Below are 15886 nucleotides of genomic sequence, written 5' to 3' on the forward strand. Positions count from 1 at the left end.
AACACAAAAACACATCAAAATACCAATAACTTGAGTCCAAAACACCAATTTAAGCTTGTAATAAAGCATTCCAAGTGGATATAAAATCCACTTATCACACCCCCAAACTTGAATCGATGCTTGTCCTCAAGCATAAACAGACTCAAAACTACAAAACAAACCTAATGCATGAATGCAACTATGTGAATGCAACTAAATGATAATGCAATTGATCCCCTCAGAATAACCATAACCAAATGAATAAGCCAATGCCTCTAAAAATGCAATAACTTGAAACAGAGTTCGAATAAATCCCACAAACCAACTCACAAACCAGAAATGTGCGTGTGTGAATGCTTAACAGATATACTCTCGATACTAGATCAATAACCATAACTTATCTATCATCGAAACAATCAAAAGTTTATAAACAGAATAGACAATAAACACATTATGACTCACAACACCTCCTTTCTACTAGAGTTATACAAGGATTCACACTATTATTGAACACATAGCAAAGATGCTTATTTGATCGTGCAATGAATGAGGTCCCAAAAGACTTATACAATAATACCCATGTAGCGAGCGTTAGGTTTGCGGATCCCAGACTATAAAAACCTTAGGTCACTAGGCACAAAGTCCCCTAGAACTTAATAACTCGAGTATTAAAGAGCTCACTCTTGATCAATTGTGCATAAACACATACTTTTTTTCTTTCTTTTTTTTCTCTTTTTTCTTTTTTTTTCTTTTTTTTCAATAATTTTTGAATGAGTGCGTTTCGCTCCATCTCATTCAACCCTAGACTACTCATAAAAATATGAGCTGGCTACTAGCCATTTGACGCCTAGCCTTACAACAACTAGCAATGAAATCCAAGTTTTTCTCCAGATAAAAAAAAATCAGTGTTTTTACGTCATTACGAGAATATCACAAATTCTAAATATAACCAAGTGATTAAATCTCAACAACAAACAAGTATGATCATGATCTAGATCAAAAGCAACCCTATAAGACTTTGTGAAAATATTTATTTCTGGCATGCAAATCAATTCATTAAGACTTAAACATCCCTCTATTCCTCATCACCACACTCAAATCAACATCAACTTATCCAATATCATAGTTCATCTTAAGGGATCATGCTAAATATGCATGCAAATGCAACTATATGAAATTACATAAAAACAAACAAATATGTCCTAAATGAACAATCATGCAAAAATATGAATGAACTACAACTAAACATGCAACATAAATCTATATGAATCTATATGGACACACACTACTAATCCTTACATTATCACCCCCAAACTTAAAATTTTCAATGTCCTCATTGAAGGTAATAATAAGGATTTCAGGCATACCTAGTCGTCGGAAAGATCACCCTCTTCGGGTGGAGGATCAGGTGGCCAATAAACCTCGCCACCAGTGTCTCGAACAACAGTACCGAAAGCATGTGTCAAATCTGCAGCAAAATGACGGTGAATGTCGTGCATGGCCTCCATACGCCTAGTTACTCGCCTGTACTGCTCATCACCAACACCAGTCCTATCAACTACCTGCTGCACATGAGAAGAACCCTCTATAGGCACTGGAGGATCCGTTCGGCTACCCTCTACATCATCAAAGATATATCCCAACCCCTTGTCAGGGGGTGCACCTAAGAATGAATAACTCAAGTGATCTGGTAGTGAGTGAAGCTCAAGTGTGGAAACATCTTCAATAGACGACTCGAGACGATCCTGAGAAATTTTCAGCTCTGCTAACCCAAGAGAATCGAATGACACATCCAACTTCCTCTTCCACAGAGGTGCATTCAAAACCTGAATTTGCTCTACTTTAAAGCACTCCTCTTTAGCTGTGGGTAATTTTATTTCCTTGAACATATTGAAAGTGACCTTCTGATCATGAACCTTCATCGTAAGCTCTTCTTTTTGCACATCGATCATAGTTCGGCCTGTAGCCAAGAATGGTCTTCCCAAGATAATGGGAATCTTCTTATCTTCCTCGAAATCAAGAATTACAAAGTCAGCAGGGAAGAAGAGTTTATCCACCTTGACCAAGACATCCTCCACTATACCTCGTGGATAAGCGATGGAACGGTCAGCTAGTTGTAATGACATGTATGTTGGTTTCGGATCAGGCAGACCAAGCTTCTTGAAGATAGATAAGGGCATCAGATTGATGCTAGCTCCTAAATCACATAAACACTTGTCAAATGACAAGTTTCCGATGGTGCAAGGAATAGTGAAGCTTCCAGGATCTTTAAGCTTCGGAGGCAACTTCTGTTGTAGCACAGCACTGCATTCCTCCGTTAGAGCAACGGTCTCTAAGTCATCGAGCTTCACTTTCTGAGAGAGAATACCTTTCATAAACCTCGCATAGCTAGGCATCTGTTCAAGAGCTTCAGCGAAAGGTATGTTGATATGAAGTTTCTTGAACACCTCCAAAAACTTCTCAAACTGCTTATCCGGATTTTTCTTCTGCAGCCTCTTTGGAAAAGGAGGTGGAGGATAGATCTGTTTCTCCCCTGTATTACCCTCAGGAGGAGTGTGTTCCACAGTAGTCTTCCTTGGTTCCATCTCTACTTCCTTCTGCACATCTTCTTCAGCCACAACTGCATTTTCTGAATCTTGAGATTTTTCAGGCTCTTCGTCTTGCTGAATTTGGGGGCTTGTGACCTTTCCAGACCTTAAGGTGATGGCGTTCACATGTTCTTCAACTTCCCCCTTTCCTGGATTGGCTTCTGTATCACTAGGAAGCGTTCCTGGTGGTCGATTCAATAAGGCATTAGCAATTTGCCCTATTTGGTTCTCCAGATTCTGGATAGAAACAGCCTGGCTTTGGCATATAAGAGGCTGGTTTTTGCACATAAGCTTCAACTCCTCTAATTCAGATTTTTCATTCGAAGATAGACCTGCATCATGAGTTTGTTGTTGAAGTTGGAGTTGTTGCTGAAAACCAAGAGAGTTGAACAGCTTATTTCCAAACGGCTGGAACGACTGTTGCATCACATTCTGATTGTTGCTCCAGCTGAAGTTAGGATGATTCCAGTTGTCAGGATGATAAGTGTCTGGAACTGGTTGTTGCGATCTCTGAAAGTTACTCACAAACTGAGCTGAGTCGCTAGATATAGCGCATTGCTCTGTCGCATGCGGACCTGCACACAGCTCACAAACACTAATTATCTGCTTAACACCATAGTTAGCCAGAGAATCGATCTTCATAGACAACGCCTTTAGTTGAGCAGTGATATCCGTAGCTGTATCCACTTCAAGAACTCCTGCTACCTTGCCATGTGGATATCTCTGGGTTGGATACTGATATTCATTAGCAGCCATCAGTTCAATTAGATCATAAGCTTCCTTATAGCTCTTTGCCCATAATGCTCTGCCTGATGCTGCATCGAGCATGGGTCTGGACTGTGCTCCCAACCCATTGTAAAAACAAGTGATTATCATCCAATCAGGAATTCCATGATGAGGACACTTCCTAAGCATCTCTTTGTAGCGCTCCCAAGCTTCACTTAGCGATTCTCCCGTTTGCTGCGCAAATTGAGTAATAACATTCCTGAGTGCAGCTGTCTTCGCCATAGGGAAGAATTTAGTAAGAAACTTCTGAGCAAGATCTTCCCAACTAGTAATCGAACCAGCTGGTAGAGAGTGTAACCAGCTCTTAGCCTTGTCCTTCAGAGAGAATGTGAACAGTCTCAGCTTCACAGCATCTTCAGAAACACCGTTGAACTTGAAGGTGTCGCATATTTCAATGAAATCCCTAATGTGTGTATTGGGATCTTCCGTTGGAGAACCCCCAAACTGGACTAAAGTCTGTACCCATTAAATTATGCCAGGCTTGATCTCAAAGGTATTAGCTGTGATAGCTGGCCGGACAATGCTAGATTGAATGTCATTGATCTTGGGTTGAGAAAAATCCATCAAGGCTTTCGTTCGTGCTGCTGGATCTTCCATCGTAATGAGTACCTGAAACACAAACAAATAAACCGTGAAAGTAAAAGAATCCGAGTCAGTGAACTTTAACGATCACTGATGACAAGCGCATAAACTAAAAATTAACACCGAGTCCCCGGCAGCGGCGCCAAAAACTTGTTAGGGCGAAAACACGCGCTAATATTCACGCAAGTATACGCGTTCGCAAGTAGTATAAGATATAAATCAGATTCGTTCCCACAGAGACTGGTTTAGGTTAAGTTCAATTTATGCACCTATGCAACAATGTATGGTTATCGCTCAATGCTAAGACAAATAATAAATTGGGTTTTTATTAAACTAAGAGATTATACTAAATAACATTAACTAAGAAAATTGAAGTTGAATTACTATATATATGACAAACATGGGATCCTAACTTCATTAAATACTTCATTCAATAGCCTTATTGTTTTTAACCTTAGCATGTGATGGTGAGGACACTAATCAGATAACACGAAACTGATAAACGCCAACTTTCGTTGCACGAGTACCATTCTACCAGACATCCACAAAAGTGATAGAAGCTGAATAGGCACCAATTATATTGAGACCCTATATGTCTATAGAATTTGACAACATAACGGTTTAAGAACAAGTTGTCTATCTTGATTACATAGGGCAAGTAAAACGGTTAGAGTTACCTACGAATCATGCATACACATACATGAACCTATGCTAGCATGGCAAGTTCTAAACCTCTATATTCACTATCGCTTCAATAGAGATTAACACGCTATCTTATATGTTAGCTACGCACATAAGACGAATAAGCACAACCATACTAGGATATCATACAATCACCACACACCAAGATATCGAAACAATTAATTATTAAAATCCATAAGTAAATCCGCTAGAATCCCATGACAACGATTAACCCATAATCAAACTCATCGTCACCATGGGTTCCAATGAAAGCATGGTATAAACAAGGTCTTAATAAACTAAATAATAATCAAAGTATGAATAAACGAGATCTAGGTTCAACAAGAACGAAAACGAGCATCCAAAGTTACAACTAATTCAAAGAATCACAAGTTGAAAACAAGATCTTCTTTTTCGGAGTTGTTCTGTGCTTCTAGGTCTTCTCCTTGGTATCCCAATCTTCCCGGATGATGAAAACCTTTTTTTTAAGTATATATACACCCCTAGTGGACCTGAACCCTTAAAATAGACAAATTCTACTCAAAAAAGACTTTTTCAGCGAAATCAGCGACCAGCCGCCTCCTGAGCGGCCGCTCAGCTCTCCTGAGCGGGCGCTCAGCTCTCTGAGCGGGCGCTCAGCTACTGACTGGGAAAAATATTCTGATGAATCTTGTTTTGGCCATAACTTGAGTTCTACTCGTCAGAATTAGGCAATTCAACTGCCCACGCGAAGCTATTCAGATTCTCTACAACTTGACAATGGCCTTGGCTTCCAATTTTGATCACTTTTCATCATATTTCCTTTAAAAGCTCTTTTCTTCATTTAACTGATACCTGAAATGCAATAACACAAAAACACATCAAAATACCAACAACTTGAGTCCAAAACACCAATTTAAGCTTGTAATAAAGCATTCCAAGTGGATATAAAATCCACTTATCAATAAACCAAGCCTAACCGGTCACGATATGTTGTTGATATTGATTGAGTTGGGGGGACTTTCGTTGATTAAATCCATTCGACCCTGGGAACCTTCGTAACCAAAGCGTCACGACAACAACCAAAGGTAACCTTTGGATTCTTAAGTGGGGGGGCAAGGAGGAGCACGTAGGAATGCCGACCACTACATAAGCCACTGGTGGCTGAGAGAAAGTGAGCAACACCTTATATAGGTCGGGCGGAGCGTGAAGAAGTGAGCCCCTATAAGAGAATTCCATCACGTGCTGGCCTAGCTACCTAACATTTATCAGCTGGCTATTATGTTAGTTGTAGGATGTCTTCCCCCATTCTCTCACTTCGGAAAGATTTAGCAGTATTTTCTTATGATGACCTGGTCGAGATAGTACGATATACCGGTGTAAGAGATTGAGTTGGAATTCACGTGACCTTCTATCCTGATCAGCGGCAGTAGCAGAGGAAAGACTAGCTGTCTAAAGAAGCTATTAAGGAGGTAATTTCATTGCTTGGAATCGGCTGCTATAGAGGAAGGAACTTCACTCAATGCTGGTTTCGGACATCTCATTTTTCTCTTTCAACCCTAAGAAACAATAAGGCGAAATCAAACTTTCGATTCACTTGTAGGATCCGGTCGGTTTGGGGGTGACCACTATGTCTCCTCTCTTCTCAGCTTTGAAGCCACTCTCAGGGTATTGAGTGCACTACTGTGAGTTAAGTAGCACGAGAAAGTGGAAGAATGAAGTCTTTTCTAATACAAGAGGCCTATCGAATCAATATCAACTATAACGACCGACACAGAGTAAGAAAACCTTACATCACACACAAGGTAGTTTACTAGATATCACTTATAGGTAAGTCCCCTTAAAGTCAATGCCTTCTTCAGCCCTCACCTTTATCTTGCCCTAAGGTCTACTCTTCTGGTAGTACGTGTTTGCCATGTTCCCTCATCTGGTCGAGAATCTTGAATCTGTTTAGCCTTGCTATCATCTGTTGGTCATCCCTTTCATTCAATCTGATGGTAACTAGAATCTGAAAGAGGATGGGGCTATTAGGATAAAAATAGAGTCTAGCACATCTCCTCACGCCACGAATCTCTCTATCTTGCTATTAGCCTTAGGCTTTAAAGTAGCAGTACCATTTGCACGTATCTTTCTTTGAGTTCCCTCCTTTCTGGAGTTCACGACTTCTTTTATATGTCTAAATGTTGAGCCGATATACCTTCTTTACAGCCTCTTGGGGGGGATAGATGGTGGATCAAGAATAGGCCTTTCAGAAGGCATAGAAACTACATATGAGGAAGATGAAGATATAACAGATATGGAAGAGGAGCTCTACCTTGTGCCTGCGGGAGTTGATCATAATCAGGTAAGGAGCTGTTAAGCCCTGGCTTATCTAAAGGAGTTGATCATTGTAATAACCCCAAAAAATTTGGACTTTTTGTAATCTTTATGAATAGTGATTTTGCTGATTATGCTGATTAAGAAAACTTTTCATGTCACACTATGTAGAAGTTCTTTTATTGGTATTCTGAGATCTTATTAGTACTCCATATGGTATATAAGTGTATGTAAAGATCGTCAGAATCCAAATTCGAACACTTTGAACTTTCCCGAAAATCCACCAGATACCGAAGGAATTGAGTATAAGGTAACATGATTAAAAAGATTTAAATTCAAGGATTATAAGAGAGGATCATAAAAGGAATATAAAATATTGAGAAAGGTTAGGGGAACCCAAGTAATAAAATTACGGATATATTCCCTCAAATGATCAATGATATTGAGCGATAAACGAGCCGTAAAATAATTTAACGATCAAGGATGAATGCATGCAAGTATTATGGGGAGAAAGCTTCCAAGATAAGCTAAAACAAGTGGTTAAGAGCTTAAGATACCATCCACCACAATTAGCCAACGCTTGGCAAGGGAATGATGTCACTAAGATGATGTAATCACTTTAAACAAGTGGATTAGTATAGATATTATCAAACTACACATTTGGACACATTATTCAAGATCAACCAAGCAAGCCAAAGACTACTTCATCCTTTTTTTCATGAAAAACCCGAGAGGAAAAGAGAGTAAAAATGGAGGAGAAAGACAAGCTTGTATCTTGAGTTTCCCTTAGCCATTTTGCGCGTTCTACCTATCAAATTGAATCCCTCGAGAAGATCTACACAATTACGGTAACCACTATCCTCACCTTCTTGATTTTTAAACCCGTTTATAATGTTTTACAGTTCAGGGAATAGTGTTTCAAGAATTAACTTTGTGTTCTTGATTTTGTTTTGAGGTTTTAATCATTATAAGGCTAGTTAAGGATCATCTAAGGTTTGTTAAGCATTACCCAATCTCTATGGAAGGTATAACCTCTTCCCCTCTTTGTGTTTAAGCCATACCATGAGTTTTAAACTTGTTCTTTAAGAGTTCTTGGATGTTTGTATGATTCTAGAGTAGTTATGAACTTTAAATGGAAGTTATGAGTTATTATGTAAATGGATGATTGTGAGGAACTTTTTTTGGTGTATGATGAAGTTGAGGGGCTGTTTTGAATGTTATCATGTAATATGTTGATTGTTGGGTTGGTTTGGTCTGGTTGTGGTCTTGTAATAAAATTTGGGATTCGCTAAGTTATAGCTGTCGTAACGCCCAATTTTCCTTAGACTGTTTTGTGCATAACTTTTTCACCTGAACACTCACTGCCATGAACTGACCATTACCATTCTTAGATATTTTATGATTCAAGCTTCGTTTTGATATGTGGTTCGCTTAGATCCGATGTATGGTTTAGGAGAAACGGCCGTTTTAAGTTACGGTATTTCACGAACGAACCTTTACCCCTCGCTTAACTTTGAAACCTTGTTTAAGGCCCTTAAATGACTAATTGGATTATGAAACAATTATATAAGGTGGGTTAGACAGTTGGTAAAGTATTCGCGAAAGAGTCGCCTTAAAATTCATAACGGTTAATTTATTAAAATTGGTGGAGCCGAGGGTACGCAAATGATTAACGCCAATCGTTAAGCGTATAAGCGACCGTTAGGGTATGAGTGAGTGTTGACTAGTTTCTTAAGAGACCGTGGTCTAATTCAGGCTTATGTTATTGTTCATAGGTTATCGGACCCACTCTAAGCTTAAGTCTACCCCAGAACCCTCAGGCAAGTTTTTTACCCGTATAATTGTTGTTGTGATATATATGTATATGCATTATCTTGCGATAAGTGCATGATTGTTACTAGCAAATCTTGTGATATATTGGAGCATGTTGATATGACATATATGCATGCCTATTTTGTAATCTTGATATTCTATTATCAATCCAAATGCTTATAAACTGCATAACACCTATGCTAGAGATAAGCAGTAGTTGCGTATACCCTTAGTATAGGGGACCCAAAGGTGAACATTTTTCTAAACCGGGAGTCGATGTTCCCGAGTATAATATATATGTATATATATATAGTTTTCTATAACTATTAATCGAATAAGGTATATTCGATATTTTTGAATAATAATCAAACTTATTTTCAGTTATTCAATTAAAAATCGTACTTTCGTATAAGTATATCTTTGTTATTATTATCAGTTTCAAGTATGAGTTTTTAAAACTTATACTTCATTTATTTTTATAAAGATTATCCTTTATGGGAATATTATTTAAATAATAATATTCAGATATTTTCCAACATATTGGGACTAGTTTATTTTATTAAATCAACATTACTCCAAACATTCTTAAAAATATTTTCGAGTCTTCAAAATGATTTTAAAAGTTATAGCGGATCCCAAAATTCTTTTTCAAATTTAAGATCTTCCTTTTAAAGGGGACTTGAATACTCGCTCAAAAATCTGAGGGATCCGGCTCCGTGGTGTATTTTTGGAGCAACGAAGTTGCTAACTTGATAAAAGAGTTTGATTACTTGCCCAACATTCGGGAAGTAAGCCCAATCGAAATATGTCGGCATAAGCAACATGGGCTCAGTGGGAGTCCATGAAAGTGTAAGTGGCTCAGTGGGAGTCCATCAAATGCGTAAATGGCTGAGTGGCAGTCCAACATAAGGTCTCAATGTGGCCAGGGTGATGACCAGTGTGGGATTCATCCATCTACTAGTAGAACAGGTGACTTAATAGGTATCTTTTCCTGATCAGCAAGATATCAGGTTTATGCCAAAGTTTCTTCTTTCCAAAATTCTTGGGAATGACAACTCTGCTTATACTTCCATAGCAGAAGAGTGTATGAAATGTATATATATAGGTGTATATATATATATATCGGGACTAATGAGGTATCTCGTAACTTCATTCTTTCAAATGATATTTCAAAGATTAAATCTATTCAAGTCTTACCTTGTAGTCTCATCTATGTGATGAACTTTTGAAACTGATTATAGCTTGAACGGTGGTAGTTCGAGTAGTATTCGAAAAAGATATAAGTATATTGGAGTATCTCGTAACTTCATCTTTTCAACTTATATCTAGTTAATGATTATCTTATGCATGACAAAGATTTTCAGAAAAATGTTGAGATAAGGTTAGATATATGAGATCACTTTGCAACAATATTTTTGTACAGTTATTAACTGGAACTCTGTGTATATTATTAATGTCAGAGGATTTCAAAGATTTCGAAAAGTATATATACATATATACTGAATATTTTGTGACTTGGTCACGTTAAGATATCAACTTGGTTCATTTCTTCTTGACCAAGACTTTCATGAGTCCTATGAGAATGCTCATATATTGTTAATTATTATACATATTATTTCGGTGGGTTTGTTGCTTACCCTTGCTTTCTTCTTTCATCACACAACAACAGATAGACAAGATGAACAGGACCAAGTGCCCAATTCGCGAGCGGATAGGAAACATTCCGCAGTTTCCTATAGGCGTTGATGCCGCTGTAGCTGAGGTAGGAACTACCAATAGGCTAGGCTTTCAAATTTTGATGTACCAGATTTATGTATCTTTATGAATTATAATAATGGCAAAGAAATGTAAATTTATTCAGAAACCCTTTTGAGGTATAATGACTTATAATTGTGGAATAAAATGACTTGTGTTATTTTGGTATTCATCTCTGAGACTATAACTTGTGGTGTGTGTGTTTATTACGGGGGTCACAGTACGCAGTAGTTGGTTGTTTATTAAGATTGGGTGTTATTAAGGGAAATGAAAGTCGTGACAACCCGGATCCCTAACCCCGGTTTTGGGGGTGTTACAATCGTAATCAGGTAGCTCGGAAGACAAAGTTTGATCTTGCTCTTCTCTTTCTAAAGGTAGTTTCGGAGGTGAATCTCGTCTCGAGTCTAGGTCTCTTGTAGCTATGAGTTCCTGCAGCTAAAGTAGCTAAGGAGAAGATTGATCAGCAGTACCAGAAGAAGATGTTTTACCAGGAAGTGTTAGCGAGATTAGTAAATACATCGTTATTGCCCTGTCCTTTGGATTCTCCCTCTATGACCAAAACACTAAATGCTTTCTTGGATATCGCTCCACCTTGGTTTGCCAAGTTTTTCAGACACATCTGAAATTATGTTAAAATCACCCGCAAACATCCATGGACCTTGTATGTCTTAAGACAGTAATGGAAGTTTTTCCCAAAGAAGCCGTTGAACGGAGCACTTTGAATAAAGAACGGTAAGCCTGACCCGATCAGAATTAAGGAAGCCGATGTTGACTGCAATACACTATTCATACGCACCGACAAGCACTACATGAACTTCATGATTCCAACATAGCCATATTTTATCATCTGCCTCTTGGTTTGCCAATGAAAAGTTAAAACTAATTCTGTTGGAGAATTACTGAATCTTATTAGCATGGTGAAGAGGTTCAAGAATAGCAATCAACGAGATATTATACATCTTTACAAGCTTGCCAACCCTCCTTCTTGATTTGATGTTGTCTATGCCTCTGATATTCCACAAGAGGTTATTAATCATGGCTAACAAAACAATGGAAGAAGTTTGAGAAGAACGAGCCAACGCTCTAGTAATCCTTCTAGAGTTCTTCAACTTCGATTCTTGTACTTTTTGATTGAAGATGTATCTGGTTTCTCCTTGTAGGATTCAGATTCTATTTCTGGGTACAGTCAGCGTTCTTGAATATCGAAGCTGTAGATAACACTTGAGATAATTCCTTACAAATGGTAAAAAATGACTGAAAGGCAAAAAGGGGGTTATTTCTCTCCTAGGTTCAGCGTCCGATAAGTATTCCTTGGTCTGAGCAGCTTGTTCCTTTGGAATGTTAGCATCATCTTTGTATTTCAGTCTAATAAGGGATATATTAGACTCCATGTTGTTTATGAGTTCATGATCAAGCTGAAAGATAATAGGTATTATAGCCTGAATACTCTAATTATCAACGTTGGAATTGTTAGCAGCCAGAGATGAGTCAATGGCATCTACTATTACCTGATGAGAAGAATCAACCCTCATCTCAGAATCATGAAAAGCAATACTACTTAAAGGATCGGAAGAAATCTGTATGTACTAAGAAGTTTATTTATTAAAAAATATTTCGCTCCGTCTGATTGTCCGCGGTATTATTTGGAAGAGAATATGTATTATCAAAAGGATGATTGGACGGTGTTTCCTGTTGGCCTGTAGACTTGACGTGGGGGAGCTTTTCCTCTTTGTGACCTTGTGTAGATTTTTTACTAGAGGCATTCGAGTTAGGGGCTGACGGCTGCTGGTTGGACTTCTCTTTGTTGGCTGCATCAGTTGCACTGGAGGTTTTCGAATGAAGTTTGCGGTTTCACTTTGCATGATCTTGTTTGGAACAAGACGTACAATACCTTAAGTCCTTCTCATAGACGGATTTCTGCCATCTTCCTTCATTTTATCCCATGCCTAACCAGACCCTATTAGTATAGTAGGGTTTTCTTGAGAAGATCCACCTCAACGCATACTCTTATGACATCGGGTCGAGAAAGCCTGGGGGCCGGACCCTCGATTAACAGCACTTCGCCTACTATGTTAGCAATATATCAAAGGTAGTAGTATTAAAAAAAACAGATCGGGAGATTCGGAAACCGAATCCACATAGGAACGATTGAAGGTTCAGCCCCCGATTTGAAGTCCGCAGACCATTTAATGAATATGAAGAGATAATCTTTGATGCACCATATTTCAACCAAAGCTTAATGTAATCCTCTGTAAATATTAGAATATAGATCTCACGATTAGTAAAAAAATTTACATTTTTGCCATGTAAATAAAAAATTTATTGTACTTTTTGTTTTGTTTACCATTTTTATATAAAATAAAAACTTAAAGGAAGGATCAGAGAGCTTCTCATCCTGAAAATGCCAGAAAGCCTCCAGGGAGAAGAGGAATTTGATACTTCTGTCTCCCCTTCCAGTCATCAAGGAAGAACTCGAACAAGAGCTCAAAGGAATTCTTCTTTTTGTTGGTTCATAGTCCACACGAGGTTCTGGTCTTGTTTGTTACTTTATGTTACGGAGTCAATTGATCCCTCGATCAAGTCCTAACTATAAATCTCTTAAGAGAAGAAGAGAAATCATTTTGATTCGAGACGAAACCCTTCTCCGCCGTTATGGAGTTCTTCTGCTCTAATCTCCGAAATCGAAGGTCATCTGACCGAGGAGTTAGTATTGATTCATGCAAAGATGCTCCTCTAAAGCTGAAATAAGGGATTGTCCACCTCACCGCCCCGAAGAGTAGTGGCTCTATTTTTTTGCATGCCTACAAAGAGAGACTCATAAAGTATCGACGCTCAATCGAAAGAAAGAACAATCTACTAGAATCTTAACTCATGCCCCAGGAATCCCTAGTCACAGGGGATACGAGTGAATCTTTTATTGGAGGAAAAGCTGGGGAAAAGCATAGAGCGTGCGGGCTCAGCTCTCGCCCTCCTCTCATCCGCGAAGCTAAGGCGGGAGAAAAAGCGTAACTCCCCGGTGTCATAGGTTACCCTTCTATCTTCTTCCCCCGCGACGCTCCCAAACCAATCGCTACCCTTTTCTTGCTTTCTTGTTATCTTAACTTGTTATAGAACGGCTTTCTATCAGGTATAGTTGGTAGGATATAGTGGGATGAAGCGTTAGTGGATATAGATATAGCAAGTATGCCAGGGATGCGGCTCGGGCGTAGTGGGTGTGGACGCCTAGCATGAAACAGCCTTCTCTGGTAGCGGCACTATACCTTAGTATCTCTCTAGCTTCCAGTCTATATAAAATGTAGTTAGCAGAGGTAAGTCTATCTGACATTCCCTCACATCAAGGGCTAGACTTTTGCATCGACTCTCTTGTTAGGTAATTCTGAGGCGAAAGCAGCTCTCTCGGAAGTAAGTTTTCCCCGCCATCTTAGTGGGACTAGTCTAAGAAACTTTTACTTGAACTACCAAGACTCGATTTTTTATGGTAACGCCCTTCTATAATTACATTTAATGCCTCTTTATGACTCGGCGCCTCGGGTCGGTAGCCGGGCTCCGGGACATTACTACCACGGCTACTATCGACCCGAGCCCAAACAAAGAATGAACGGACTAAAGCGAGGAGTTCATTGGCCATATATAGTTAAGGAGGATGGGGGTCAACCTCTTTCATGACCCATGGCCGGTGTGTCACTTGGTTAGCATTTCTAGAAAAAAAGGAGTAGGGTTTGTTAGGAATGAGATAGGGGAGTTGTCGTAATTGATATACCTTTTTCGGACGGATGATATGGATTTCTTCGAGATGGGTTAACCACTTTTAAACCGTGAGAGGGAGGTCATTCAGAACGCGCTGGCTCCAGAACGGGGGACCAGCACCGAGGGATGTAACCCACCCCGCTACCGATCAAAAAAAAGAGCGTGTGACACTTCGAAGAGACATTCAAACTTTAATTCGTGAGCAACTTCACGAACATTATGAAAAAGGGAAAGGACGGTTGCCCATGCACTTTCTGGAAAGACAGGAAATATACTCAAGTGCCGCGAGGGTGATAATGTCTTATGATCTGGAGATCCCCGCGGAACGGATAGGGAAACCCCCCGCGGATGAGTGGAGAATCTAAGGGGGGACCCTAATCTCCTAAGGCCACTAATTAGGGAATACCGGTAAAATGAGCCCGCCTGCCGCTTTATTTCATAACAGAGCCATTTTTCCCGGCTGGCATAGAAGTATCTTGTGCGGGCGAAGGAGATGCGTTTCTGGTACTGGTGGTATTGGACAAGCTCTAAGGGAATAGTCTCTTTATTATTTCTGCCTTTCTTTCCCATGACGACTAGGAATGAGGGAATCAAAATTTTCACTTTAAATTTCGGACCTCAACATCCTGTTGCTCATGGTGTTTCACGATTAGTATTGGAAATGAACGGAGAAGTGGTGGAATATGCGGAACCACATATTGGATCACTCCAGTGTGGCATGAAGCCGCTAATGCCGAGTCGGCTCCTATGCCGCTAGCTATGCCCTGCTTGGTACCCCAGCACGGTAGAGGTTCCGTAGTTCATCATGAGAACCAAGCTAAGGGGCGGTTGAGCAACTCAAGCAAACCACCCTACCTTACTATAATATAGGGACAGAAGGGAGAAGGTTGTGAAGGTGGCCCCGTTATCCACATCTCCGGTCGGACGAATGGAGGGCCGACCGACCCGGGTTTTCACGAGCGTTGGCGGGTTCTGGAGTGCCTGTCAAGAGGCGCTAGCGCATACCCCAGGGTGATCATCACCACCTGCACCTCACATCTCGGCACAGTGGAACGTGTAACCCGCCTGCTGTTCCATTCAATTACATTTGTTCCTGTAATCCATAGCCTAACATAACGCAGCAGCGAGGAACAACCCGCCTATACAGCCAGCGGGGAGGACGACACTATTGGCAAAGGCCGTTTGGCGAAAACTCCGCAGGCGCGAAGCGTGGTAGGCCCGCTCCAGGGGAGCATAGGGAGGAAAGGGGGCTCGGATGGTGGAAGCGCCAGGGGTGGCCGGGTCATTTGACAAAAATGGAGGGTTTTTCCCTATTAGAGAAGGCCCTATGGAGTAAAGGGAAGTGCATGAATTCTTGGAAAAATAGGGGGCAAGCCTCTATAAAATAAAAAAATGTAAGACAAATTCTATGAATAGAGTCAACGGTACGACAGACAGCGCTGCCTACACGCGAATTAGTTTCCGAGATCGAGCAGTCTTAATTTCACTACAGGATTTGTGAATGAATGCTGGACTGGGTCACCTCGAATGGCATGAGCCGCATGCGGTGAGACCCGCACGTACGGTTTTTAGGGGGATCTGGTCGAAAGACCGACCGGCGCCCACCCGACTAGAGGGACTGCAAAATTAATAGAGTACAAAACTTATCTTCAAGCTTTACC

General features: G+C 40.0%; 1 non-coding gene across 1 annotated transcript; it reads left to right on the forward strand.

The window, feature by feature from the left end:
* Positions 1 to 3453: 3453 nt before the first annotated feature.
* On the forward strand, positions 3454 to 3560 carry LOC141679525 (small nucleolar RNA R71). Its single transcript, XR_012558125.1, has one exon. It is a non-coding gene; the product is annotated as a small nucleolar RNA R71 (small nucleolar RNA).
* The last annotated feature ends 12326 nt before the right edge of the window (positions 3561 to 15886 follow it).

This window comes from Apium graveolens, chromosome 1 (assembly GCF_009905375.1).
Source record: "Apium graveolens cultivar Ventura chromosome 1, ASM990537v1, whole genome shotgun sequence".
In the NCBI taxonomy this organism is placed as follows: domain Eukaryota; kingdom Viridiplantae; phylum Streptophyta; class Magnoliopsida; order Apiales; family Apiaceae; genus Apium; species Apium graveolens.